The sequence below is a fragment of the Lissotriton vulgaris genome, chromosome 10, assembly GCF_964263255.1.
Source record: "Lissotriton vulgaris chromosome 10, aLisVul1.2, whole genome shotgun sequence".
Lineage (NCBI taxonomy): Eukaryota > Metazoa > Chordata > Amphibia > Caudata > Salamandridae > Lissotriton > Lissotriton vulgaris.
This window is the reverse complement of record NC_141698.1, coordinates 837,173,317-837,201,305: the sequence shown is the minus strand read 5'-3', so window position 1 is coordinate 837,201,305 and position 27,989 is coordinate 837,173,317.

Genomic DNA, 27,989 nt, shown 5'->3' with positions numbered 1-27,989 from the left:
ACAGATATCCCATCAAGGGACCAGTGCACAAAAGATATCCCATGAAGGGACAGATATCCCATGAAGGGACCAGTGCACCAAAGATATCCCATAAAGGGACCGATATCCCATGAAGGGACCAGTGCACCAAAGATATCCCATGAAGGGACAGATATCCCATCAAGGGACCAGTGCACAAAAGATATCCCATGAAGGGACAGATATCCCATGAAGGGACCAGTGCACAAAAGATATCCCATGAAGGGACAGATATCCCATGAAGGGACCAGTGCACCAAAGATATCCCATAAAGGGACAGATATCCCATGAAGGGACCAGTGCACAAAAGATATCCCATGAAGGGACTAGTGCATCAAAGATATCCCATGAAGGGACCATTGCATCAAAGATATCCAATGAAGGGACCAGGCATCAAAGACATCCCATGAAGGGACCAGTGCACCAAAGATATCCCATGAAGGGACCAGTGCACCAAAGATATCCCACGAAGGGACAGATATCCCATGAAGGGACCAGTGCACCAAAGATATCCCATAAAGGGACAGATATCCCATGAAGGGACCAGTGCACCAAAGATATCCCCTAAAAGGGACCGATATCCCATGAAGGGACCAGTACATTATAGATATCCCATGAAGGGACAGATATCCCATGAAGGGACCAGCGCACCAAAGATATCCCATGAAGGGACCAGTGCATCAAAGATATCCCATGAAGGGACCAGTGCATCAAAGATATCCCATGAAGGGACCAGTGCATCAAAGATATCCCATGAAGGGACCAGTGCATCAAAGACATCCCATGAAGGGACCAGTGCATCAAAGATATCCCATGAAGGGACCAGTGCACCAAAGATATCCCATGAAGGGACCAGTGCACCAAAGATATCCCATGAAGGGACTTATATCCCATGAAGGGACCAGTGCATCAAAGATATCCCATGAAGGGACAGATATCCCATGAAGGGACCAGTGCATCAAAGATATTCCATGAAGGGACCAGTGCACCAAGTTTAGCCCATGAAGGGACAGATATTCCATGAAGGGACCAGTGCATCAAAGATATCCCATGAAGGGACAGATATCCCATGAAAGGACCAGTGCACCAAAGATATCCCATGAAGGGACCAGTGCATCAAAGATATCCCATGAAGGGACAGATATCCCATGAAGGGACCAGTGCATCAAAGATATCCCATGAAGGGACAGATATCCCATGAAGGGACCGTGCATCAAAGATATCCCATGAAGGGACAGATATCCCATGAAGGGACCAGTGCACCAAAGATATCCCATGAAGGGACCAGTGCATCAAAGATATCCCATGAAGGGACCAGTGCACCAAAGATATCCCATGAAGGGACCAGTGCACCAAAGATATCCCATGAAGGGACCAGTGCATCAAAGATATCCCATGAAGGGACCATTGCATCAAAGATATCCCATGAAGGGACAGATATCCCATGAAGGGACCAGTGCATCAAAGATATCCCATTAAGGGACAGATATCCCATGAAGGGACCAGTGCATCAAAGATATCCCATGAAGGGACAGATATCCCATGAAGGGACCAGTGCATCAAAGATATCCCATGAAGGGACCAGTGCACAAAAGATAACCCATGAAGGGACAGATATCCCATGAAGGGACCAGTGCATCAAAGATATCCCATTAAGGGACAGATATCCCATGAAAGGACCAGTGCACCAAAGATATCCCATGAAGGGACCAGTGCATCAAAGATATCCCATGAAGGGACCAGTGCATCAAAGATATCCCATGAAGGGACCAGTGCATCAAAGATATCCCATGAAGGGACCAGTGCACCAAGGATATCCCATTGAAGGGACTGATATCATATGAAGGGACCAGTGCACCAAGGTTAGCCCATGAAGGGACAGATATTCCATGAAGGGACCAGTGCATCAAAGATATCCCATGAAGGGACAGATATCCCATGAAAGGACCAGTGCACCAAAGATATCCCATGAAGGGACCAGTGCATCAAAGATATCCCATGAAGGGACAGATATCCCATGAAGGGACCAGTGCATCAAAGATATCCCATGAAGGGACAGATATCCCATGAAGGGACCAGTGCATCAAAGATATCCCATGAAGGGACCAGTGCACAAAAGATATCCCATGAAGGGACCAGTGCATCAAAGATATCCCATGAAGGGACCATTGCATCAAAGATATCCCATGAAGGGACCAGTGCATCAAAGACATCCCATGAAGGGACCAGTGCATCAAAGATATCCCATGAAGGGACCAGTGCACCAAAGATATCCCATGAAGGGACAGATATCCCATGAAGGGACCAGTGCACAAAAGATATCCCATGAAGGGACAGATATCCCATGAAGGGACCAGTGCACGAAAGATATCCCATGAAGGGACAGATATCCCATGAAGGGACCAGTGCACAAAAGATATCCCATAAAGGGACAGATATCCCATGAAGGGACCAGTGCACCAAAGATATCCCATGAAGGGACCAGTGCACCAAAGATATCCCATGAAGGGACCAGTGCACCAAAGATATCCCATGAAGGGACCAGTGCACCAAAGATATCCCATGAAGGGACCAGTGCACCAAAGATATCCCATGAAGGGACAGATATCCCAATAAGGGACCAGTGCACCAAAGATATCCCATGAACGGACCATGCACCAAAGATATCCCATGAAGGGACAGATATCCCATGAAGGGACCAGTGCACCAAAGATATCCCATGAAGGGACCAGTGCACCAAAGATATCCCATGAAGGGACCAGTGCATCAAAGATATCCCATGAAGGGACCAGTGCATCAAAGATATCCCATGAAGGGACCAGTGCATCAAAGATATCCCATGAAGGGACAGATCCCATGAAGGGACCAGTGCATCAAAGATATCCCATGAAGGGACAGATATCCCATGAAGGGACCAGTTCACCAAAGATATCCCATGAAGGGACAGATATCCCATGAAGGGACCAGTGCATCAAAGATATCCCATGAAGGGACCAGTGCACAAAAGATATCCCATGAAGGGACCAGTGCATCAAAGATATCCCATGAAGGGACCATTGCATCAAAGATATCCCATGAAGGGACCAGTGCATCAAAGACATCCCATGAAGGGACCAGTGCATCAAAGATATCCCATGAAGGGACCAGTGCACCAAAGATATCCCATGAAGGGACGGATATCCCATGAAGGGACCAGTGCACAAAAGATATCCCATGAAGGGACCAGTGCACAAAAGATATCCCATAAAGGGACAGATATCCCATGAAGGGACCAGTGCATCAAAGATCTCCCATGAAGGGACAGATATCCCATGAAGGGACCAGTGCATCAAAGATATCCCATGAAGGGACCAGTGCATCAATGACATCCCATGAAGGGACCAGTGCATCAAAGACATCCCATCAAGGGACCAGTGCACCAAAGATATCTATGAAGGGACCAGTGCACCAAAGATATCCCATGAAGGGACCAGTGCACCAAAGATATCCCATGAAGGGACCAGTGCACCAAAGATATCCCATGAAGGGACCAGTGCACCAAAGATATCCCATGAAGGGACAGATATCCCAATAAGGGACCAGTGCACCAAAGATATCCCATGAACGGACCATGCACCAAAGATATCCCATGAAGGGACAGATATCCCATGAAGGGACCAGTGCATCAAAGATATCCCATGAAGGGACCAGTGCATCAAAGATATCCCATGAAGGGACCAGTGCATCAAAGATATCCCATGAAGGGACCAGTGCATCAAAGATATCCCATGAAGGGACCAGTGCATCAAAGATATCCCATGAAGGGACAGATCCCATGAAGGGACCAGTGCATCAAAGATATCCCATGAAGGGACAGATATCCCATGAAGGGACCAGTTCACCAAAGATATCCCATGAAGGGACCAGTGCATCAATGATATCCCATGAAGGGACCAGTGCATCAAAGATATCCCATGAAGGGACCAGTGCATCAAAGATATCCCATGAAGGGACCAGTGCATCAAAGATATCCCATGAAGGGACCAGTGCATCAAAGATATCCCATGAAGGGACAGATATCCCATGAAGGGACCAGTGCACAAAAGATATCCCATGAAGGGACCAGTGCACAAAAGATATCCCATGAAGGGACAGATATCCCATGAAGGGACCAGTGCACCAAAGATAACCCATAAAGGGACAGATATCCCATGAAGGGACCAGTGCACCAAAGATAACCCATAAAGGGACCGATATCCCATGAAGGGACCAGTGCACCAAAGATATCCCATGAAGGGACAGATATCCCATGAAGGGACCAGTGCATCAAAAATATCCCATGAAGGGACAGATATCCCATGAAGGGACCAGTTCACCAAAGATATCCCATGAAGGGACCAGTGCACCAAAGATATCCCATGAAGGGACCAGTGCATCAAAGATATCCCATGAAGGGACCAGTGCATCAAAGATATCCCATGAAGGGACAGATATCCCATGAAGGGACCAGTGCACAAAAGATATCCCATGAAGGGACCAGTGCACAAAAGATATCCCATGAAGGGACAGATATTCAATGAAGGGACCAGTGCACCAAAGATAACCCATAAAGGGACCGATATCCCATGAAGGGACCAGTGCACCAAAGATATCCCATGAAGGGACAGATATCCCATGAAGGGACCAGTGCACCAAAGATATCCCATGAAGGGACCAGTGCACCAAAGATATCCCATGAAGGGACCAGTGCACCAAAGATATCCCATGAAGGGACCAGTGCATCAAAGATATCCCATGAAGGGACCAGTGCATCAAAAATATCCCATGAAGGGACCAGTGCATCAAAGATATCCCATGAAGGGACCAGTGCATCAAAGATATCCCATGAAGGGACAGATATCCCATCAAGGGACCAGTGCACAAAAGATATCCCATGAAGGGACAGATATCCCATGAAGGGACCAGTGCACCAAAGATATCCCATAAAGGGACCGATATCCCATGAAGGGACCAGTGCACCAAAGATATCCCATGAAGGGACAGATATCCCATCAAGGGACCAGTGCACAAAAGATATCCCATGAAGGGACAGATATCCCATGAAGGGACCAGTGCACAAAAGATATCCCATGAAGGGACAGATATCCCATGAAGGGACCAGTGCACCAAAGATATCCCATAAAGGGACAGATATCCCATGAAGGGACCAGTGCACAAAAGATATCCCATGAAGGGACTAGTGCATCAAAGATATCCCATGAAGGGACCATTGCATCAAAGATATCCAATGAAGGGACCAGGCATCAAAGACATCCCATGAAGGGACCAGTGCACCAAAGATATCCCATGAAGGGACCAGTGCACCAAAGATATCCCACGAAGGGACAGATATCCCATGAAGGGACCAGTGCACCAAAGATATCCCATAAAGGGACAGATATCCCATGAAGGGACCAGTGCACCAAAGATATCCCCTAAAAGGGACCGATATCCCATGAAGGGACCAGTGCATTATAGATATCCCATGAAGGGACAGATATCCCATGAAGGGACCAGCGCACCAAAGATATCCCATGAAGGGACCAGTGCATCAAAGATATCCCATGAAGGGACCAGTGCATCAAAGATATCCCATGAAGGGACCAGTGCATCAAAGATATCCCATGAAGGGACCAGTGCATCAAAGATATCCCATGAAGGGACCAGTGCATCAAAGACATCCCATGAAGGGACCAGTGCATCAAAGATATCCCATGAAGGGACCAGTGCACCAAAGATATCCCATGAAGGGACCAGTGCACCAAAGATATCCCATGAAGGGACTTATATCCCATGAAGGGACCAGTGCATCAAAGATATCCCATGAAGGGACAGATATCCCATGAAGGGACCAGTGCATCAAAGATATCCCATGAAGGGACCAGTGCATCAAAGACATCCCATGAAGGGACCAGTGCATCAAAGATATCCCATGAAGGGACCAGTGCACCAAAGATATCCCATGAAGGGACCAGTGCACCAAAGATATCCCATGAAGGGACTTATATCCCATGAAGGGACCAGTGCATCAAAGATATCCCATGAAGGGACAGATATCCCATGAAGGGACCAGTGCACAAAAGATATCCCATGAAGGGACCAGTGCACCAACGATATCCCATGAAGGGACCATTGCATCAAAGATATCCCATGAAGGGACCAGTGCAAAGATATCCCATGAAGGGACCAGTGCATCAAAGATATCCCATGAAGGGACCATTGCATCAAAGATATCCCATGAAGGGACAGATATCCCATGAAGGGACCAGTGCATCAAAGATATCCCATGAAGGGACAGATATCCCATGAAGGGACCAGTGCATCAAAAATATACCATGAAGGGACAGATATCCCATGAAGGGACCAGTGCATCAAAGATATCCCATGAAGGGACCAGTGCACAAAAGATATCCCATGAAGGGACAGATATCCCATGAAGGGACCAGTGCATCAAAGATATCCCATTAAGGGACAGATATCCCATGAAAGGACCAGTGCACCAAAGATATCCCATGAAGGGACCAGTGCATCAAAGATATCCCATGAAGGGACCAGTGCATCAAAGATATCCCATGAAGGGACCAGTGCATCAAAGATATCCCATGAAGGGACCAGTGCATCAAAGATATCCCATGAAGGGACCAGTGCATCAAAGATATCCCATGAAGGGACCAGTGCACCAAAGATATCCCATTGAAGGGACTGATATCCCATGAAGGGACCAGTGCACCAAGGTTAGCCCATGAAGGGACAGATATCCCATGAAAGGACCAGTGCACCAAAGATATCCCATGAAGGGACCAGTGCATCAAAGATATCCCATGAAGGGACTGATATCCCATGAAGGGACCAGTGCACCAAGGTTAGCCCATGAAGGGACAGATATTCCATGAAGGGACCAGTGCATCAAAGATATCCCATGAAGGGACAGATATCCCATGAAAGGACCAGTGCACCAAAGATATCCCATGAAGGGACCAGTGCATCAAAGATATCCCATGAAGGGACAGATATCCCATGAAGGGACCAGTGCATCAAAGATATCCCATGAAGGGACCAGTGCACAAAAGATATCCCATGAAGGGACCAGTGCATCAAAGATATCCCATGAAGGGACCATTGCATCAAAGATATCCCATGAAGGGACCAGTGCATCAAAGATATCCCATGAAGGGACCAGTGCATCAAAGATATCCCATGAAGGGACCAGTGCATCAAAGATATCCCATGAAGGGACCAGTGCACCAAAGATATCCCATGAAGGGACAGATATCCCATGAAGGGACCAGTGCACAAAAGATATCCCATGAAGGGACAGATATCCCATGAAGGGACCAGTGCACAAAAGATATCCCATGAAGGGACCAGTGCACAAAAGATATCCCATGAAGGGACCAGTGCACTAAAGATATCCCATGAAGGGACCAGTGCATCAAAGATATCCCATGAAGGGACCAGTGCATCAAAGATATCCCATGAAGGGACCAGTGCACACAAGATATCCCATGAAGGGACCAGTGCATCAAAGATATCCCATGAAGGGACCATTGCATCAAAGATATCCCATGAAGGGACCAGTGCATCAAAGACATCCCATGAAGGGACCAGTGCATCAAAGATATCCCATGAAGGGACCAGTGCACCAAAGATATCCCATGAAGGGACAGATATCCCATGAAGGGACCAGTGCACAAAAGATATCCCATGAAGGGACCAGTGCACAAAAGATATCCCATGAAGGGACAGATATCCCATGAAGGGACCAGTGCACAAAAGATATCCCATGAAGGGACCAGTGCACTAAAGATATCCCATGAAGGGACCAGTGCACTAAAGATATCCCATGAAGGGACCAGTGCATCAAAGATATCTCATGAAGGGACCAGTGCACCAAAGATATCCCATGAAGGGACAGATATCCCATGAAGGGACCAGTGCACAAAAGATATCCCATGAAGGGACAGATATCCCATGAAAGGACCAGTGCACCAAAGATATCCCATGAAGGGACCAATGCATCAAAGATATCCCATGAAGGGACAGATATCCCATGAAGGGACCAGTGCATCAAAGATACCCCATGAAGGGACAGATATCCCATGAAGGGACCAGTGCATTAAAGATTTCCCATGAAGGGACCAGTGCACAAAAGATATCCCATGAAGGGACCAGTGCATCAAAGATATCCCATGAAGGGACCATTGCATCAAAGATATCCCATGAAGGGACCAGTGCATCAAAGACATCCCATGAAGGGACCAGTGCATCAAAGATATCCCATAAAGGGACAGATATCCCATGAAGGGACCAGTGCATCAAAGATATCCCATGAAGGGACAGATATCCCATGAAGGGACCAGTGCATCAAAGATATCCCATGAAGGGACCAGTGCATCAATGACATCCCATGAAGGGACCAGTGCATCAAAGACATCCCATCAAGGGACCAGTGCACCAAAGATATCTATGAAGGGACCAGTGCACCAAAGATATCCCATGAAGGGACCAGTGCACCAAAGATATCCCATGAAGGGACCAGTGCACCAAAGATATCCCATGAAGGGACCAGTGCACCAAAGATATCCCATGAAGGGACAGATATCCCAATAAGGGACCAGTGCACCAAAGATATCCCATGAACGGACCATGCACCAAAGATATCCCATGAAGGGACAGATATCCCATGAAGGGACCAGTGCATCAAAGATATCCCATGAAGGGACCAGTGCATCAAAGATATCCCATGAAGGGACCAGTGCATCAAAGATATCCCATGAAGGGACCAGTGCATCAAAGATATCCCATGAAGGGACAGATATCCCATGAAGGGACCAGTGCACCAAAGATATCCCATGAAGGGACCAGTGCACCAAAGATATCCCATGAAGGGACCAGTGCACCAAAGATATCCCATGAAGGGACCAGTGCATCAAAGATATCCCATGAAGGGACCAGTGCATCAAAGATATCCCATGAAGGGACCAGTGCATCAAAGATATCCCATGAAGGGACAGATATCCCATCAAGGGACCAGTGCACAAAAGATATCCCATGAAGGGACAGATATCCCATGAAGGGACCAGTGCACCAAAGATATCCCATAAAGGGACCGATATCCCATGAAGGGACCAGTGCACCAAAGATATCCCATGAAGGGACAGATATCCCATCAAGGGACCAGTGCACAAAAGATATCCCATGAAGGGACAGATATCCCATGAAGGGACCAGTGCACAAAAGATATCCCATGAAGGGACAGATATCCCATGAAGGGACCAGTGCACCAAAGATATCCCATAAAGGGACAGATATCCCATGAAGGGACCAGTGCACAAAAGATATCCCATGAAGGGACTAGTGCATCAAAGATATCCCATGAAGGGACCATTGCATCAAAGATATCCAATGAAGGGACCAGGCATCAAAGACATCCCATGAAGGGACCAGTGCACCAAAGATATCCCATGAAGGGACCAGTGCACCAAAGATATCCCACGAAGGGACAGATATCCCATGAAGGGACCAGTGCACCAAAGATATCCCATAAAGGGACAGATATCCCATGAAGGGACCAGTGCACCAAAGATATCCCCTAAAAGGGACCGATATCCCATGAAGGGACCAGTACATTATAGATATCCCATGAAGGGACAGATATCCCATGAAGGGACCAGCGCACCAAAGATATCCCATGAAGGGACCCGTGCATCAAAGATATCCCATGAAGGGACCAGTGCATCAAAGATATCCCATGAAGGGACCAGTGCATCAAAGATATCCCATGAAGGGACCAGTGCATCAAAGACATCCCATGAAGGGACCAGTGCATCAAAGATATCCCATGAAGGGACCAGTGCACCAAAGATATCCCATGAAGGGACCAGTGCACCAAAGATATCCCATGAAGGGACTTATATCCCATGAAGGGACCAGTGCATCAAAGATATCCCATGAAGGGACAGATATCCCATGAAGGGACCAGTGCATCAAAGATATTCCATGAAGGGACCAGTGCACCAAGTTTAGCCCATGAAGGGACAGATATTCCATGAAGGGACCAGTGCATCAAAGATATCCCATGAAGGGACAGATATCCCATGAAAGGACCAGTGCACCAAAGATATCCCATGAAGGGACCAGTGCATCAAAGATATCCCATGAAGGGACAGATATCCCATGAAGGGACCAGTGCATCAAAGATATCCCATGAAGGGACAGATATCCCATGAAGGGACCGTGCATCAAAGATATCCCATGAAGGGACAGATATCCCATGAAGGGACCAGTGCACCAAAGATATCCCATGAAGGGACCAGTGCATCAAAGATATCCCATGAAGGGACCAGTGCACCAAAGATATCCCATGAAGGGACCAGTGCACCAAAGATATCCCATGAAGGGACCAGTGCATCAAAGATATCCCATGAAGGGACCATTGCATCAAAGATATCCCATGAAGGGACAGATATCCCATGAAGGGACCAGTGCATCAAAGATATCCCATTAAGGGACAGATATCCCATGAAGGGACCAGTGCATCAAAGATATCCCATGAAGGGACAGATATCCCATGAAGGGACCAGTGCATCAAAGATATCCCATGAAGGGACCAGTGCACAAAAGATAACCCATGAAGGGACAGATATCCCATGAAGGGACCAGTGCATCAAAGATATCCCATTAAGGGACAGATATCCCATGAAAGGACCAGTGCACCAAAGATATCCCATGAAGGGACCAGTGCATCAAAGATATCCCATGAAGGGACCAGTGCATCAAGGATATCCCATGAAGGGACCAGTGCATCAAAGATATCCCATGAAGGGACCAGTGCACCAAGGATATCCCATTGAAGGGACTGATATCATATGAAGGGACCAGTGCACCAAGGTTAGCCCATGAAGGGACAGATATTCCATGAAGGGACCAGTGCATCAAAGATATCCCATGAAGGGACAGATATCCCATGAAAGGACCAGTGCACCAAAGATATCCCATGAAGGGACCAGTGCATCAAAGATATCCCATGAAGGGACAGATATCCCATGAAGGGACCAGTGCATCAAAGATATCCCATGAAGGGACAGATATCCCATGAAGGGACCAGTGCATCAAAGATATCCCATGAAGGGACCAGTGCACAAAAGATATCCCATGAAGGGACCAGTGCATCAAAGATATCCCATGAAGGGACCATTGCATCAAAGATATCCCATGAAGGGACCAGTGCATCAAAGACATCCCATGAAGGGACCAGTGCATCAAAGATATCCCATGAAGGGACCAGTGCACCAAAGATATCCCATGAAGGGACAGATATCCCATGAAGGGACCAGTGCACAAAAGATATCCCATGAAGGGACAGATATCCCATGAAGGGACCAGTGCACGAAAGATATCCCATGAAGGGACAGATATCCCATGAAGGGACCAGTGCACAAAAGATATCCCATAAAGGGACAGATATCCCATGAAGGGACCAGTGCACCAAAGATATCCCATGAAGGGACCAGTGCACCAAAGATATCCCATGAAGGGACCAGTGCACCAAAGATATCCCATGAAGGGACCAGTGCACCAAAGATATCCCATGAAGGGACCAGTGCACCAAAGATATCCCATGAAGGGACAGATATCCCAATAAGGGACCAGTGCACCAAAGATATCCCATGAACGGACCATGCACCAAAGATATCCCATGAAGGGACAGATATCCCATGAAGGGACCAGTGCACCAAAGATATCCCATGAAGGGACCAGTGCACCAAAGATATCCCATGAAGGGACCAGTGCATCAAAGATATCCCATGAAGGGACCAGTGCATCAAAGATATCCCATGAAGGGACCAGTGCATCAAAGATATCCCATGAAGGGACAGATCCCATGAAGGGACCAGTGCATCAAAGATATCCCATGAAGGGACAGATATCCCATGAAGGGACCAGTTCACCAAAGATATCCCATGAAGGGACAGATATCCCATGAAGGGACCAGTGCATCAAAGATATCCCATGAAGGGACCAGTGCACAAAAGATATCCCATGAAGGGACCAGTGCATCAAAGATATCCCATGAAGGGACCATTGCATCAAAGATATCCCATGAAGGGACCAGTGCATCAAAGAAATCCCATGAAGGGACCAGTGCATCAAAGATATCCCATGAAGGGACCAGTGCACCAAAGATATCCCATGAAGGGACGGATATCCCATGAAGGGACCAGTGCACAAAAGATATCCCATGAAGGGACCAGTGCACAAAAGATATCCCATAAAGGGACAGATATCCCATGAAGGGACCAGTGCATCAAAGATCTCCCATGAAGGGACAGATATCCCATGAAGGGACCAGTGCATCAAAGATAACCCATGAAGGGACCAGTGCATCAATGACATCCCATGAAGGGACCAGTGCATCAAAGACATCCCATCAAGGGACCAGTGCACCAAAGATATCTATGAAGGGACCAGTGCACCAAAGATATCCCATGAAGGGACCAGTGCACCAAAGATATCCCATGAAGGGACCAGTGCACCAAAGATATCCCATGAAGGGACCAGTGCACCAAAGATATCCCATGAAGGGACAGATATCCCAATAAGGGACCAGTGCACCAAAGATATCCCATGAACGGACCATGCACCAAAGATATCCCATGAAGGGACAGATATCCCATGAAGGGACCAGTGCATCAAAGATATCCCATGAAGGGACCAGTGCATCAAAGATATCCCATGAAGGGACCAGTGCATCAAAGATATCCCATGAAGGGACCAGTGCATCAAAGATATCCCATGAAGGGACAGATCCCATGAAGGGACCAGTGCATCAAAGATATCCCATGAAGGGACAGATATCCCATGAAGGGACCAGTTCACCAAAGATATCCCATGAAGGGACCAGTGCATCAATGATATCCCATGAAGGGACCAGTGCATCAAAGATATCCCATGAAGGGACCAGTGCATCAAAGATATCCCATGAAGGGACCAGTGCATCAAAGATATCCCATGAAGGGACCAGTGCATCAAAGATATCCCATGAAGGGACAGATATCCCATGAAGGGACCAGTGCACAAAAGATATCCCATGAAGGGACCAGTGCACAAAAGATATCCCATGAAGGGACAGATATCCCATGAAGGGACCAGTGCACCAAAGATAACCCATAAAGGGACAGATATCCCATGAAGGGACCAGTGCACCAAAGATAACCCATAAAGGGACCGATATCCCATGAAGGGACCAGTGCACCAAAGATATCCCATGAAGGGACAGATATCCCATGAAGGGACCAGTGCATCAAAAATATCCCATGAAGGGACAGATATCCCATGAAGGGACCAGTTCACCAAAGATATCCCATGAAGGGACCAGTGCACCAAAGATATCCCATGAAGGGACCAGTGCATCAAAGATATCCCATGAAGGGACCAGTGCATCAAAGATATCCCATGAAGGGACAGATATCCCATGAAGGGACCAGTGCACAAAAGATATCCCATGAAGGGACCAGTGCACAAAAGATATCCCATGAAGGGACAGATATTCAATGAAGGGACCAGTGCACCAAAGATAACCCATAAAGGGACCGATATCCCATGAAGGGACCAGTGCACCAAAGATATCCCATGAAGGGACAGATATCCCATGAAGGGACCAGTGCACCAAAGATATCCCATGAAGGGACCAGTGCACCAAAGATATCCCATGAAGGGACCAGTGCACCAAAGATATCCCATGAAGGGACCAGTGCATCAAAGATATCCCATGAAGGGACCAGTGCATCAAAAATATCCCATGAAGGGACCAGTGCATCAAAGATATCCCATGAAGGGACCAGTGCATCAAAGATATCCCATGAAGGGACAGATATCCCATCAAGGGACCAGTGCACAAAAGATATCCCATGAAGGGACAGATATCCCATGAAGGGACCAGTGCACCAAAGATATCCCATAAAGGGACCGATATCCCATGAAGGGACCAGTGCACCAAAGATATCCCATGAAGGGACAGATATCCCATCAAGGGACCAGTGCACAAAAGATATCCCATGAAGGGACAGATATCCCATGAAGGGACCAGTGCACAAAAGATATCCCATGAAGGGACAGATATCCCATGAAGGGACCAGTGCACCAAAGATATCCCATAAAGGGACAGATATCCCTTGAAGGGACCAGTGCACAAAAGATATCCCATGAAGGGACTAGTGCATCAAAGATATCCCATGAAGGGACCATTGCATCAAAGATATCCAATGAAGGGACCAGGCATCAAAGACATCCCATGAAGGGACCAGTGCACCAAAGATATCCCATGAAGGGACCAGTGCACCAAAGATATCCCACGAAGGGACAGATATCCCATGAAGGGACCAGTGCACCAAAGATATCCCATAAAGGGACAGATATCCCATGAAGGGACCAGTGCACCAAAGATATCCCCTAAAAGGGACCGATATCCCATGAAGGGACCAGTGCATTATAGATATCCCATGAAGGGACAGATATCCCATGAAGGGACCAGCGCACCAAAGATATCCCATGAAGGGACCAGTGCATCAAAGATATCCCATGAAGGGACCAGTGCATCAAAGATATCCCATGAAGGGACCAGTGCATCAAAGATATCCCATGAAGGGACCAGTGCATCAAAGACATCCCATGAAGGGACCAGTGCATCAAAGATATCCCATGAAGGGACCAGTGCACCAAAGATATCCCATGAAGGGACCAGTGCACCAAAGATATCCCATGAAGGGACTTATATCCCATGAAGGGACCAGTGCATCAAAGATATCCCATGAAGGGACAGATATCCCATGAAGGGACCAGTGCATCAAAGATATCCCATGAAGGGACCAGTGCATCAAAGACATCCCATGAAGGGACCAGTGCATCAAAGATATCCCATGAAGGGACCAGTGCACCAAAGATATCCCATGAAGGGACCAGTGCACCAAAGATATCCCATGAAGAGACTTATATCCCATGAAGGGACCAGTGCATCAAAGATATCCCATGAAGGGACAGATATCCCATGAAGGGACCAGTGCACAAAAGATATCCCATGAAGGGACCAGTGCACCAACGATATCCCATGAAGGGACCATTGCATCAAAGATATCCCATGAAGGGACCAGTGCAAAGATATCCCATGAAGGGACCAGTGCATCAAAGATATCCCATGAAGGGACCATTGCATCAAAGATATCCCATGAAGGGACAGATATCCCATGAAGGGACCAGTGCATCAAAGATATCCCATGAAGGGACAGATATCCCATGAAGGGACCAGTGCATCAAAAATATACCATGAAGGGACAGATATCCCATGAAGGGACCAGTGCATCAAAGATATCCCATGAAGGGACCAGTGCACAAAAGATATCCCATGAAGGGACAGATATCCCATGAAGGGACCAGTGCATCAAAGATATCCCATTAAGGGACAGATATCCCATGAAAGGACCAGTGCACCAAAGATATCCCATGAAGGGACCAGTGCATCAAAGATATCCCATGAAGGGACCAGTGCATCAAAGATATCCCATGAAGGGACCAGTGCATCAAAGATATCCCATGAAGGGACCAGTGCATCAAAGATATCCCATGAAGGGACCAGTGCATCAAAGATATCCCATGAAGGGACCAGTGCACCAAAGATATCGCATTGAAGGGACTGATATCCCATGAAGGGACCAGTGCACCAAGGTTAGCCCATGAAGGGACAGATATCCCATGAAAGGACCAGTGCACCAAAGATATCCCATGAAGGGACCAGTGCATCAAAGATATCCCATGAAGGGACTGATATCCCATGAAGGGACCAGTGCACCAAGGTTAGCCCATGAAGGGACAGATATTCCATGAAGGGACCAGTGCATCAAAGATATCCCATGAAGGGACAGATATCCCATGAAAGGACCAGTGCACCAAAGATATCCCATGAAGGGACCAGTGCATCAAAGATATCCCATGAAGGGACAGATATCCCATGAAGGGACCAGTGCATCAAAGATATCCCATGAAGGGACCAGTGCACAAAAGATATCCCATGAAGGGACCAGTGCATCAAAGATATCCCATGAAGGGACCATTGCATCAAAGATATCCCATGAAGGGACCAGTGCATCAAAGACATCCCATGAAGGGACCAGTGCATCAAAGATATCCCATGAAGGGACCAGTGCATCAAAGATATCCCATGAAGGGACCAGTGCACCAAAGATATCCCATGAAGGGACAGATATCCCATGAAGGGACCAGTGCACAAAAGATATCCCATGAAGGGACCAGTGCACAAAAGATATCCCATGAAGGGACAGATATCCCATGAAGGGACCAGTGCACAAAAGATATCCCATGAAGGGACCAGTGCACAAAAGATATCCCATGAAGGGACCAGTGCACTAAAGATATCCCATGAAGGGACCAGTGCATCAAAGATATCCCATGAAGGGACCAGTGCATCAAAGATATCCCATGAAGGGACCAGTGCACACAAGATATCCCATGAAGGGACCAGTGCATCAAAGATATCCCATGAAGGGACCATTGCATCAAAGATATCCCATGAAGGGACCAGTGCATCAAAGACATCCCATGAAGGGACCAGTGCATCAAAGATATCCCATGAAGGGACCAGTGCACCAAAGATATCCCATGAAGGGACAGATATCCCATGAAGGGACCAGTGCACAAAAGATATCCCATGAAGGGACCAGTGCACAAAAGATATCCCATGAAGGGACAGATATCCCATGAAGGGACCAGTGCACAAAAGATATCCCATGAAGGGACCAGTGCACTAAAGATATCCCATGAAGGGACCAGTGCACTAAAGATATCCCATGAAGGGACCAGTGCATCAAAGATATCTCATGAAGGGACCAGTGCACCAAAGATATCCCATGAAGGGACAGATATCCCATGAAGGGACCAGTGCACAAAAGATATCCCATGAAGGGACAGATATCCCATGAAAGGACCAGTGCACCAAAGATATCCCATGAAGGGACCAATGCATCAAAGATATCCCATGAAGGGACAGATATCCCATGAAGGGACCAGTGCATCAAAGATACCCCATGAAGGGACAGATATCCCATGAAGGGACCAGTGCATTAAAGATTTCCCATGAAGGGACCAGTGCACAAAAGATATCCCATGAAGGGACCAGTGCATCAAAGATATCCCATGAAGGGACCATTGCATCAAAGATATCCCATGAAGGGACCAGTGCATCAAAGACATCCCATGAAGGGACCAGTGCATCAAAGATATCCCATAAAGGGACAGATATCCCATGAAGGGACCAGTGCATCAAAGATATCCCATGAAGGGACAGATATCCCATGAAGGGACCAGTGCATCAAAGATATCCCATGAAGGGACCAGTGCATCAATGACATCCCATGAAGGGACCAGTGCATCAAAGACATCCCATCAAGGGACCAGTGCACCAAAGATATCTATGAAGGGACCAGTGCACCAAAGATATCCCATGAAGGGACCAGTGCACCAAAGATATCCCATGAAGGGACCAGTGCACCAAAGATATCCCATGAAGGGACCAGTGCACCAAAGATATCCCATGAAGGGACAGATATCCCAATAAGGGACCAGTGCACCAAAGATATCCCATGAACGGACCATGCACCAAAGATATCCCATGAAGGGACAGATATCCCATGAAGGGACCAGTGCATCAAAGATATCCCATGAAGGGACCAGTGCATCAAAGATATCCCATGAAGGGACCAGTGCATCAAAGATATCCCATGAAGGGACCAGTGCATCAAAGATATCCCATGAAGGGACAGATCCCATGAAGGGACCAGTGCATCAAAGATATCCCATGAAGGGACAGATATCCCATGAAGGGACCAGTTCACCAAAGATATCCCATGAAGGGACCAGTGCATCAATGATATCCCATGAAGGGACCAGTGCATCAAAGATATCCCATGAAGGGACCAGTGCATCAAAGATATCCCATGAAGGGACCAGTGCATCAAAGATATCCCATGAAGGGACCAGTGCATCAAAGATATCCCATGAAGGGACAGATATCCCATGAAGGGACCAGTGCACAAAAGATATCCCATGAAGGGACCAGTGCACAAAAGATATCCCATGAAGGGACAGATATCCCATGAAGGGACCAGTGCACCAAAGATAACCCATAAAGGGACAGATATCCCATGAAGGGACCAGTGCACCAAAGATAACCCATAAAGGGACCGATATCCCATGAAGGGACCAGTGCACCAAAGATATCCCATGAAGGGACAGATATCCCATGAAGGGACCAGTGCATCAAAAATATCCCATGAAGGGACAGATATCCCATGAAGGGACCAGTTCACCAAAGATATCCCATGAAGGGACCAGTGCACCAAAGATATCCCATGAAGGGACCAGTGCATCAAAGATATCCCATGAAGGGACCAGTGCATCAAAGATATCCCATGAAGGGACAGATATCCCATGAAGGGACCAGTGCACAAAAGATATCCCATGAAGGGACCAGTGCACAAAAGATATCCCATGAAGGGACAGATATTCAATGAAGGGACCAGTGCACCAAAGATAACCCATAAAGGGACCGATATCCCATGAAGGGACCAGTGCACCAAAGATATCCCATGAAGGGACAGATATCCCATGAAGGGACCAGTGCACCAAAGATATCCCATGAAGGGACCAGTGCACCAAAGATATCCCATGAAGGGACCAGTGCACCAAAGATATCCCATGAAGGGACCAGTGCATCAAAGATATCCCATGAAGGGACCAGTGCATCAAAGATATCCCATGAAGGGACCAGTGCACCAAAGATATCCCATGAAGGGACAGATATCCCATCAAGGGACCAGTGCACAAAAGATATCCCATGAAGGGACAGATATCCCATGAAGGGACCAGTGCACCAAAGATATCCCATAAAGGGACCGATATCCCATGAAGGGACCAGTGCACCAAAGATATCCCATGAAGGGACAGATATCCCATCAAGGGACCAGTGCACAAAAGATATCCCATGAAGGGACAGATATCCCATGAAGGGACCAGTGCACAAAAGATATCCCATGAAGGGACAGATATCCCATGAAGGGACCAGTGCACCAAAGATATCCCATAAAGGGACAGATATCCCATGAAGGGACCAGTGCACAAAAGATATCCCATGAAGGGACTAGTGCATCAAAGATATCCCATGAAGGGACCATTGCATCAAAGATATCCAATGAAGGGACCAGGCATCAAAGACATCCCATGAAGGGACCAGTGCACCAAAGATATCCCATGAAGGGACCAGTGCACCAAAGATATCCCACGAAGGGACAGATATCCCATGAAGGGACCAGTGCACCAAAGATATCCCATAAAGGGACAGATATCCCATGAAGGGACCAGTGCACCAAAGATATCCCCTAAAAGGGACCGATATCCCATGAAGGGACCAGTACATTATAGATATCCCATGAAGGGACAGATATCCCATGAAGGGACCAGCGCACCAAAGATATCCCATGAAGGGACCAGTGCATCAAAGATATCCCATGAAGGGACCAGTGCATCAAAGATATCCCATGAAGGGACCAGTGCATCAAAGATATCCCATGAAGGGACCAGTGCATCAAAGACATCCCATGAAGGGACCAGTGCATCAAAGATATCCCATGAAGGGACCAGTGCACCAAAGATATCCCATGAAGGGACCAGTGCACCAAAGATATCCCATGAAGGGACTTATATCCCATGAAGGGACCAGTGCATCAAAGATATCCCATGAAGGGACAGATATCCCATGAAGGGACCAGTGCATCAAAGATATTCCATGAAGGGACCAGTGCACCAAGTTTAGCCCATGAAGGGACAGATATTCCATGAAGGGACCAGTGCATCAAAGATATCCCATGAAGGGACAGATATCCCATGAAAGGACCAGTGCACCAAAGATATCCCATGAAGGGACCAGTGCATCAAAGATATCCCATGAAGGGACAGATATCCCATGAAGGGACCAGTGCATCAAAGATATCCCATGAAGGGACAGATATCCCATGAAGGGACCGTGCATCAAAGATATCCCATGAAGGGACAGATATCCCATGAAGGGACCAGTGCACCAAAGATATCCCATGAAGGGACCAGTGCATCAAAGATATCCCATGAAGGGACCAGTGCACCAAAGATATACCATGAAGGGACCAGTGCACCAAAGATATCCCATGAAGGGACCAGTGCACCAAAGATATCCCATGAAGGGACCAGTGCATCAAAGATATCCCATGAAGGGACCATTGCATCAAAGATATCCCATGAAGGGACAGATATCCCATGAAGGGACCAGTGCATCAAAGATATCCCATTAAGGGACAGATATCCCATGAAGGGACCAGTGCATCAAAGATATCCCATGAAGGGACAGATATCCCATGAAGGGACCAGTGCATCAAAGATATCCCATGAAGGGACCAGTGCACAAAAGATAACCCATGAAGGGACAGATATCCCATGAAGGGACCAGTGCATCAAAGATATCCCATTAAGGGACAGATATCCCATGAAAGGACCAGTGCACCAAAGATATCCCATGAAGGGACCAGTGCATCAAAGATATCCCATGAAGGGACCAGTGCATCAAAGATATCCCATGAAGGGACCAGTGCATCAAAGATATCCCATGAAGGGACCAGTGCACCAAGGATATCCCATTGAAGGGACTGATATCATATGAAGGGACCAGTGCACCAAGGTTAGCCCATGAAGGGACAGATATTCCATGAAGGGACCAGTGCATCAAAGATATCCCATGAAGGGACAGATATCCCATGAAAGGACCAGTGCACCAAAGATATCCCATGAAGGGACCAGTGCATCAAAGATATCCCATGAAGGGACAGATATCCCATGAAGGGACCAGTGCATCAAAGATATCCCATGAAGGGACAGATATCCCATGAAGGGACCAGTGCATCAAAGATATCCCATGAAGGGACCAGTGCACAAAAGATATCCCATGAAGGGACCAGTGCATCAAAGATATCCCATGAAGGGACCATTGCATCAAAGATATCCCATGAAGGGACCAGTGCATCAAAGACATCCCATGAAGGGACCAGTGCATCAAAGATATCCCATGAAGGGACCAGTGCACCAAAGATATCCCATGAAGGGACAGATATCCCATGAAGGGACCAGTGCACAAAAGATATCCCATGAAGGGACCAGTGCACAAAAGATATCCCATGAAGGGACAGATATCCCATGAAGGGACCAGTGCACAAAAGATATCCCATGAAGGGACCAGTGCACTAAAGATATCCCATGAAGGGACCAGTGCACTAAAGATATCCCATGAAGGGACCAGTGCATCAAAGATATCTCATGAAGGGACCAGTGCACCAAAGATATCCCATGAAGGGACAGACATCCCATGAAGGGACCAGTGCACAAAAGATATCCCATGAAGGGACAGATATCCCATGAAAGGACCAGTGCACCAAAGATATCCCATGAAGGGACCAGTGCATCAAAGATATCCCATGAAGGGACAGATATCCCATGAAGGGACCAGTGCATCAAAGATATCCCATGAAGGGACAGATATCCCATGAAGGGACCAGTGCATTAAAGATTTCCCATGAAGGGACCAGTGCACAAAAGATATCCCATGAAGGGACCAGTGCATCAAAGATATCCCATGAAGGGACCATTGCATCAAAGATATCCCATGAAGGGACCAGTGCATCAAAGACATCCCATGAAGGGACCAGTGCATCAAAGATATCCCATAAAGGGACAGATATCCCATGAAGGGACCAGTGCATCAAAGATATCCCATGAAAGGACAGATATCCCATGAAGGGACCAGTGCATCAAAGATATCCCATGAAGGGACCAGTGCATCAATGACATCCCATGAAGGGACCAGTGCATCAAAGACATCCCATCAAGGGACCAGTGCACCAAAGATATCTATGAAGGGACCAGTGCACCAAAGATATCCCATGAAGGGACCAGTGCACCAAAGATATCCCATGAAGGGACCAGTGCACCAAAGATATCCCATGAAGGGACCAGTGCACCAAAGATATCCCATGAAGGGACAGATATCCCAATAAGGGACCAGTGCACCAAAGATATCCCATGAACGGACCATGCACCAAAGATATCCCATGAAGGGACAGATATCCCATGAAGGGACCAGTGCATCAAAGATATCCCATGAAGGGACCAGTGCATCAAAGATATCCCATGAAGGGACTAGTGCATCAAAGATATCCCATGAAGGGACAGATCCCATGAAGGGACCAGTGCATCAAAGATATCCCATGAAGGGACAGATATCCCATGAAGGGACCAGTTCACCAAAGATATCCCATGAAGGGACCAGTGCATCAATGATATCCCATGAAGGGACCAGTGCATCAAAGATATCCCATGAAGGGACCAGTGCATCAAAGATATCCCATGAAGGGACCAGTGCATCAAAGATATCCCATGAAGGGACCAGTGCATCAAAGATATCCCATGAAGGGACAGATATCCCATGAAGGGACCAGTGCACAAAAGATATCCCATGAAGGGACCAGTGCACAAAAGATATCCCATGAAGGGACAGATATCCCATGAAGGGACCAGTGCACCAAAGATAACCCATAAAGGGACAGATATCCCATGAAGGGACCAGTGCACCAAAGATAACCCATAAAGGGACCGATATCCCATGAAGGGACCAGTGCACCAAAGATATCCCATGAAGGGACAGATATCCCATGAAGGGACCAGTGCATCAAAAATATCCCATGAAGGGACAGATATCCCATGAAGGGACCAGTTCACCAAAGATATCCCATGAAGGGACCAGTGCACCAAAGATATCCCATGAAGGGACCAGTGCATCAAAGATATCCCATGAAGGGACCAGTGCATCAAAGATATCCCATGAAGGGACAGATATCCCATGAAGGGACCAGTGCACAAAAGATATCCCATGAAGGGACCAGTGCACAAAAGATATCCCATGAAGGGATAGATATTCAATGAAGGGACCAGTGCACCAAAGATAACCCATAAAGGGACCGATATCCCATGAAGGGACCAGTGCACCAAAGATATCCCATGAAGGGACAGATATCCCATGAAGGGACCAGTGCACCAAAGATATCCCATGAAGGGACCAGTGCACCAAAGATATCCCATGAAGGGACCAGTGCACCAAAGATATCCCATGAAGGGACCAGTGCATCAAAGATATCCCATGAAGGGACCAGTGCATCAAAGATATCCCATGAAGGGACCAGTGCATCAAAGATATCCCATGAAGGGACAGATATCCCATCAAGGGACCAGTGCACAAAAGATATCCCATGAAGGGACAGATATCCCATGAAGGGACCAGTGCACCAAAGATATCCCATAAAGGGACCGATATCCCATGAAGGGACCAGTGCACCAAAGATATCCCATGAAGGGACAGATATCCCATCAAGGGACCAGTGCACAAAAGATATCCCATGAAGGGACAGATATCCCATGAAGGGACCAGTGCACAAAAGATATCCCATGAAGGGACAGATATCCCATGAAGGGACCAGTGCACCAAAGATATCCCATAAAGGGACAGATATCCCATGAAGGGACCAGTGCACAAAAGATATCCCATGAAGGGACTAGTGCATCAAAGATATCCCATGAAGGGACCATTGCATCAAAGATATCCAATGAAGGGACCAGGCATCAAAGACATCCCATGAAGGGACCAGTGCACCAAAGATATCCCATGAAGGGACCAGTGCACCAAAGATATCCCACGAAGGGACAGATATCCCATGAAGGGACCAGTGCACCAAAGATATCCCATAAAGGGACAGATATCCCATGAAGGGACCAGTGCACCAAAGATATCCCCTAAAAGGGACCGATATCCCATGAAGGGACCAGTACATTATAGATATCCCATGAAGGGACAGATATCCCATGAAGGGACCAGCGCACCAAAGATATCCCATGAAGGGACCAGTGCATCAAAGATATCCCATGAAGGGACCAGTGCATCAAAGATATCCCATGAAGGGACCAGTGCATCAAAGATATCCCATGAAGGGACCAGTGCATCAAAGACATCCCATGAAGGGACCAGTGCATCAAAGATATCCCATGAAGGGACCAGTGCACCAAAGATATCCCATGAAGGGACCAGTGCACCAAAGATATCCCATGAAGGGACTTATATCCCATGAAGGGACCAGTGCATCAAAGATATCCCATGAAGGGACAGATATCCCATGAAGGGACCAGTGCATCAAAGATATTCCATGAAGGGACCAGTGCACCAAGTTTAGCCCATGAAGGGACAGATATTCCATGAAGGGACCAGTGCATCAAAGATATCCCATGAAGGGACAGATATCCCATGAAGGGACCAGTGCATCAAAGATATCCCATGAAGGGACAGATATCCCATGAAGGGACCGTGCATCAAAGATATCCCATGAAGGGACAGATATCCCATGAAGGGACCAGTGCACCAAAGATATCCCATGAAGGGACCAGTGCATCAAAGATATCCCATGAAGGGACAGATATCCCATGAAGGGACCAGTGCATCAAAGATATCCCATGAAGGGACAGATATCCCATGAAGGGACCGTGCATCAAAGATATCCCATGAAGGGACAGATATCCCATGAAGGGACCAGTGCACCAAAGATATCCCATGAAGGGACCAGTGCATCAAAGATATCCCATGAAGGGACCAGTGCACCAAAGATATCCCATGAAGGGACCAGTGCACCAAAGATATCCCATGAAGGGACCAGTGCACCAAAGATATCCCATGAAGGGACCATTGCATCAAAGATATCCCATGAAGGGACAGATATCCCATGAAGGGACCAGTGCATCAAAGATATCCCATTAAGGGACAGATATCCCATGAAGGGACCAGTGCATCAAAGATATCCCATGAAGGGACAGATATCCCATGAAGGGACCAGTGCATCAAAGATATCCCATGAAGGGACCAGTGCACAAAAGATAACCCATGAAGGGACAGATATCCCATGAAGGGACCAGTGCATCAAAGATATCCCATTAAGGGACAGATATCCCATGAAAGGACCAGTGCACCAAAGATATCCCATGAAGGGACCAGTGCATCAAAGATATCCCATGAAGGGACCAGTGCATCAAAGATATCCCATGAAGGGACCAGTGCATCAAAGATATCCCATGAAGGGACCAGTGCACCAAGGATATCCCATTGAAGGGACTGATATCATATGAAGGGACCAGTGCACCAAGGTTAGCCCATGAAGGGACAGATATTCCATGAAGGGACCAGTGCATCAAAGATATCCCATGAAGGGACAGATATCCCATGAAAGGACCAGTGCACCAAAGATATCCCATGAAGGGACCAGTGCATCAAAGATATCCCATGAAGGGACAGATATCCCATGAAGGGACCAGTGCATCAAAGATATCCCATGAAGGGACAGATATCCCATGAAGGGACCAGTGCATCAAAGATATCCCATGAAGGGACCAGTGCACAAAAGATATCCCATGAAGGGACCAGTGCATCAAAGATATCCCATGAAGGGACCATTGCATCAAAGATATCCCATGAAGGGACCAGTGCATCAAAGACATCCCATGAAGGGACCAGTGCATCAAAGATATCCCATGAAGGGACCAGTGCACCAAAGATATCCCATGAAGGGACAGATATCCCATGAAGGGACCAGTGCACAAAAGATATCCCATGAAGGGACAGATATCCCATGAAGGGACCAGTGCACGAAAGATATCCCATGAAGGGACAGATATCCCATGAAGGGACCAGTGCACAAAAGATATCCCATAAAGGGACAGATATCCCATGAAGGGACCAGTGCACCAAAGATATCCCATGAAGGGACCAGTGCACCAAAGATATCCCATGAAGGGACCAGTGCACCAAAGATATCCCATGAAGGGACCAGTGCACCAAAGATATCCCATGAAGGGACAGATATCCCAATAAGGGACCAGTGCACCAAAGATATCCCATGAACGGACCATGCACCAAAGATATCCCATGAAGGGACAGATATCCCATGAAGGGACCAGTGCACCAAAGATATCCCATGAAGGGACCAGTGCACCAAAGATATCCCATGAAGGGACCAGTGCATCAAAGATATCCCATGAAGGGACCAGTGCATCAAAGATATCCCATGAAGGGACCAGTGCATCAAAGATATCCCATGAAGGGACAGATCCCATGAAGGGACCAGTGCATCAAAGATATCCCATGAAGGGACAGATATCCCATGAAGGGACCAGTTCACCAAAGATATCCCATGAAGGGACAGATATCCCATGAAGGGACCAGTGCATCAAAGATATCCCATGAAGGGACCAGTGCACAAAAGATATCCCATGAAGGGACCAGTGCATCAAAGATATCCCATGAAGGGACCATTGCATCAAAGATATCCCATGAAGGGACCAGTGCATCAAAGACATCCCATGAAGGGACCAGTGCATCAAAGATATCCCATGAAGGGACCAGTGCACCAAAGATATCCCATGAAGGGACGGATATCCCATGAAGGGACCAGTGCACAAAAGATATCCCATGAAGGGACCAGTGCACAAAAGATATCCCATAAAGGGACAGATATCCCATGAAGGGACCAGTGCATCAAAGATCTCCCATGAAGGGACAGATATCCCATGAAGGGACCAGTGCATCAAAGATATCCCATGAAGGGACCAGTGCATCAATGATATCCCATGAAGGGACCAGTGCATCAAAGACATCCCATCAAGGGACCAGTGCACCAAAGATATCTATGAAGGGACCAGTGCACCAAAGATATCCCATGAAGGGACCAGTGCACCAAAGATATCCCATGAAGGGACCAGTGCACCAAAGATATCCCATGAAGGGACCAGTGCACCAAAGATATCCCATGAAGGGACAGATATCCCAATAAGGGACCAGTGCACCAAAGATATCCCATGAACGGACCATGCACCAAAGATATCCCATGAAGGGACAGATATCCCATGAAGGGACCAGTGCATCAAAGATATCCCATGAAGGGACCAGTGCATCAAAGATATCCCATGAAGGGACCAGTGCATCAAAGATATCCCATGAAGGGACCAGTGCATCAAAGATATCCCATGAAGGGACAGATCCCATGAAGGGACCAGTGCATCAAAGATATCCCATGAAGGGACAGATATCCCATGAAGGGACCAGTTCACCAAAGATATCCCATGAAGGGACCAGTGCATCAATGATATCCCATGAAGGGACCAGTGCATCAAAGATATCCCATGAAGGGACCAGTGCATCAAAGATATCCCATGAAGGGACCAGTGCATCAAAGATATCCCATGAAGGGACCAGTGCATCAAAGATATCCCATGAAGGGACAGATATCCCATGAAGGGACCAGTGCACAAAAGATATCCCATGAAGGGACCAGTGCACAAAAGATATCCCATGAAGGGACAGATATCCCATGAAGGGACCAGTGCACCAAAGATAACCCATAAAGGGACAGATATCCCATGAAGGGACCAGTGCACCAAAGATAACCCATAAAGGGACCGATATCCCATGAAGGGACCAGTGCACCAAAGATATCCCATGAAGGGACAGATATCCCATGAAGGGACCAGTGCATCAAAAATATCCCATGAAGGGACAGATATCCCATGAAGGGACCAGTTCACCAAAGATATCCCATGAAGGGACCAGTGCACCAAAGATATCCCATGAAGGGACCAGTGCATCAAAGATATCCCATGAAGGGACCAGTGCATCAAAGATATCCCATGAAGGGACAGATATCCCATGAAGGGACCAGTGCACAAAAGATATCCCATGAAGGGACCAGTGCACAAAAGATATCCCATGAAGGGACAGA